This window comes from Capsicum annuum, chromosome 10 (genome assembly GCF_002878395.1).
Source record: "Capsicum annuum cultivar UCD-10X-F1 chromosome 10, UCD10Xv1.1, whole genome shotgun sequence".
Classification (NCBI taxonomy): domain Eukaryota; kingdom Viridiplantae; phylum Streptophyta; class Magnoliopsida; order Solanales; family Solanaceae; genus Capsicum; species Capsicum annuum.
Genome location: NC_061120.1, coordinates 198,250,839 through 198,255,040, shown reverse-complemented (window position 1 = coordinate 198,255,040; position 4,202 = coordinate 198,250,839).

The window sequence follows — 4,202 nt, the reverse complement described above, 5'->3', positions numbered from 1 at the left end:
AAGAATATATCAAGAACACTTACGAAGTTTTCCAACACCTTCAACACAAGATCAAAATGATCTTTCAAAGAAGTGTGTTTTCAGTTTCTTAAAGAAAATAGATGAAGCAGAAAAAACAAAGTCCTCCAAATTCACAGTGTCCTTAAGGAAATAATTACCCTCAAGTACCCGAGGTTATGAAATTTTCCTTCCAGAATAAAATGGCTTAATTAACAATCCGACACTAGTGATACCTCAAACGGTCGGATTCTCTTTGAACTCACTCAACGGGAGATGATCACACAGAGTTTTCCAAAAGACGAGAAGTTTTTTTTAATTCAGAAATTTTGTTGTTAAACCTATAAAAAATTGGAGGTTTATATAGCCATTAAGTGCCTCTTTCGAAAGGAGGCAATGATTCATTCGGAAAGGTGTATCCTTTGGAAAAATCATATTTGTCCATTCAAACTATTATGTTTGTTTATGAATAGTCACAACCATCCGAACAGACATTTCTTTTTTTGAAATAGTGTCTTTTTACCTGAAGAGTTTTGTCTCTTCGAAACAACGTTCAGCGTTTCTGCATGTACAAACATGCACGCGTTAATGGAGAAGCAAAACTGTTGGATTTTTTGGACTATGTAAATAAATTTTGTCTAAAAAATTAATCTCATCGATCGATCATTTGACAAATCAAAATCCAAATTCAATTCTGAAGCCGAGCCGAGCGAGCGACGATGACAACGGCGTAAGACACCTCTTGGTTCTTGCCTCACTTACCATGGGTAGTAAAATGGACACCAAAATAAATAATTAATAAAAATTATAACTTCTTAGACTTAGACTGTGTAATAGATGTAGATAAAACAATACAATCATGGACAGGATATATAACAAAACAATTATTAGACAATGGTATAAATGCAATAGATACACCAGAATATATAGAAAAAACACTAATAGGAACAACAAAATTATGGTTTTTAAATTTAACTGAAAATAGTAAAAAGGTATTAAGGAATGATAAAGAAACAGAAGGAACAACAGTAACTAAACTAACACCTATAGACATATTGAGAAAATATGAAATGGTTGTAAGAGATGAATTTAGCAGTATGACAACAGAAGAAGAAGAACAAAACAAAGAAAAGATACAAATAGGAATTTAATATTAAAACTAGCAATATGTAATATGTGTATTTGTCTAATTTAAAAAATTAATGAATTATTTTTTGTCCATTTTGTTTTGGCTATTAGGCACTATTCATTACTCAATTTCATTACTAAAGAACTAAATTTATTAAATTCAAAGGATGATATCGTAAAACCATCCTAAATTTTTATTATTTTTAATTTATGTGTTAAGTTAATAGTAAACAAATATTATTGGGCGAATAAAATAGGAGAGAAAACGACCAACAAGAATGAAGAAAGAAAGGCAAAGTATAGGAACAAAGTCCATGTGAGATTCATATTTCCACTTGTCAAATAAAGGATGAAGACTCACATGACTTTTGTTGGTTGAGTCTCATCCAACATAAAAATTTTCTCAATCAAACACTACATTTTTTATTCGTGGAATGACCTCTGAATATATTGTTGTTGTTATAGAAATGACCTCCATCACATCAAATGCATTTCAAATTATGTGATCGAGATAAATACTAAAACATCTTTGAAAGGCATTTGACACTATCAATTTGCTAAATCTCATCCATGATAGAGTTTGTATTTATTCTTTAAAGGCGGAATGACCTGACAAATCCTTATATTTGGTTCTATTTGTCGGCTGAACCTTTTTATTCACTACTTCTAACATTTTGTTAATCCTATTGATTAGCTATTTCAAAAAAAAAAAAAACACCTAAGTATTAGACGGCAGTATTATATTTCGCCTTTTGGAAATCCACGTACCATATCAAATAGGCAATTATAGTATTACTAGCTATATTAAATTTTTGACTTAGAAATATTTTTTAATATATTAATGCTATTGAAATTTTGATAATTTATATATATAATTAATTATTTTAATTATTTTGTATTAATTGTGGCACACTTTTAAAAAGTGATTACCTTACCACACCTTGTTACCTCTTATCACCTTTCGCCGTCCAAAACACTAGGCGTAACTTATTTTGGAAGGAATCTACGAAAAGAAAATTAAAAAAAGAAAAATAATAAATAACGAGGAAAAGAAAAAAATGAAGAAAAATTATTTTAAAATAAATGGAAAAATAGAAGTTGAGAGGAGAAAAGGAAAAAAAAGTTGAAAAAAAACAAAGGACAAAAATTAAAAAAATAAAGATTGAGAAAAAAAAGAAAATAAAATAAAAATAAAATAAAGAAAAAAAATAGAAGTTCAAAGGAGAAAAAGAAGAAAAAAAAAAGATTGCAAAAAAAAAAAAAAAAAAAAAAGAAAATAAGGAAAAAATTAGAAGTTAAAAAGATAAAAAAATATAAAAAGTTGTTTAAAGTTATTTGAGGTAAAGAGGCAAATAGGTAAAAATTCTAGTATATAAATTAAAATTTTAATTAAAGTACAAAGGTCCCCAATAATAATGATATTTTATTGAATAGTTTTAAGCAAACATAAGATTAATGGTTAATTCCAATTCACAAACAGTGTTCCTAAAAGAACTAAAAATATAAATAGTGATTAGTCAATAAATTCTAGTTAGTATCTTACACAATATTTTATTAATTTAGCATTAAATTGTTAATATTAAAATTTTTAATTATAAATATAAAAATTTCAGCAATCATAAAATGTTCAAACATTTGTTGCAGTTACTCGAAATTGATAGGACAATATTATCCAAATTTAAAGCGATAATATTTTTAAATAAATTTTAAATATTACTAATTTTTTATATATAATGTTCTGATATTATTTAACTTATTAAATTTGCATATGAATTTAGATGAAGGTGATGTTCATTAAGATAGTTTGATCAACGAATTCAAATGTGCTTAATGATGTATTAGTATTAAAAATAATAGAAAAAATACATAAAGTTCCCCCTCAACTTGTCCGACTTTTTCAAAACGACACCTAAACTACACGAGCGACCTATTACCCCACAAAACCTACCTATATCATTGTAAATACACCATTTTGATAAAAAAAATTAACTATGCGTCCGCGTGAATGAGTGAAAATTTACCCCCAAGCTAATAGAAAATTTTCACATGGCATTAAAAACTTGTCTTCTCCAACAACTCATCTTCTCCAAACAATTCATCCTCTCCAAACAAAAGAAAAAAAATTCACAAAATTCTTTTCTATCAATGTAAAAAAAATTAGTGTTTCTTCTCTATACTACTCGATCATTTCTACATTGCACTAACGGCTCTCTCGCTCTCTCTCCCTACCCTCTCTCTCTGTCTCTCGTCCCGGTCCCCGGCCCCCGTCGCCTTCGCCGACCTTCGGCGCCGACCCGACCCGACCTCCGGTCCCCGGCGCCGACCCCCGTCGCCGCTCCCCGCTGCCCTCCGTCACCAACCTCCGGTTCCAATCCGCTCCCCCCCCCTCCCCCCCCCCCCCCCCTCTCTGTCCCTCCCCCCCCCCCGCCCGCCCCCCCCCCCCCCGGTGCCGGCGGGATACAACAGCCCCCCCCCCCCCCCCACCTCGGTCTCCAGCCAGCCGCCGCGCGGTCTTCAGCCGCCGATTCGGTCTCCAACAGCCGAAGCTCGGTCTCCAGCCGCAGCTTCGCCTGCACTCGCCGCTCGGTCGCCAGCAGCTGCAGCATCCAAACGACGACCAGTTCCCTCGATCTCCAGCAGCCGCAACTCCATCTCAGCACCGGAATCTCCAGGAACCCGGTCAACGCTGGGCTTTGGTTTCCGGCTTGGTTTACAAGCATAACCAGATGACTTCTAACCTTTGTTATTTCATTCTTCATATTATGCTAGTAGTAGCCCCTGTACCTTGACTTGCGTTGGATTTTTTGATATTGTCTGTTGTCTGTTGTTGCTGTTGCTGTGGTCGTTTCTTGCACTGCTTTGGATTGGGTTATCGGCTTGGAAATCTGTTTTTGGGGCTGTGGGTGTTGAGTCCAGTGGTGTTTGCTCTCTAGTTGAGTTTAGTTTTGTTCCTGGATTATTCCTTTGAATTTGTGTGAGCCTTGTATTTCTTGTTGCTGCTTTGCTACTGTGGCTGTGGGCGGTAATGGTTGGATAGGGTCATGTCCGAGGGGGTTGGGGCGTGGGGCCGTGGTGGG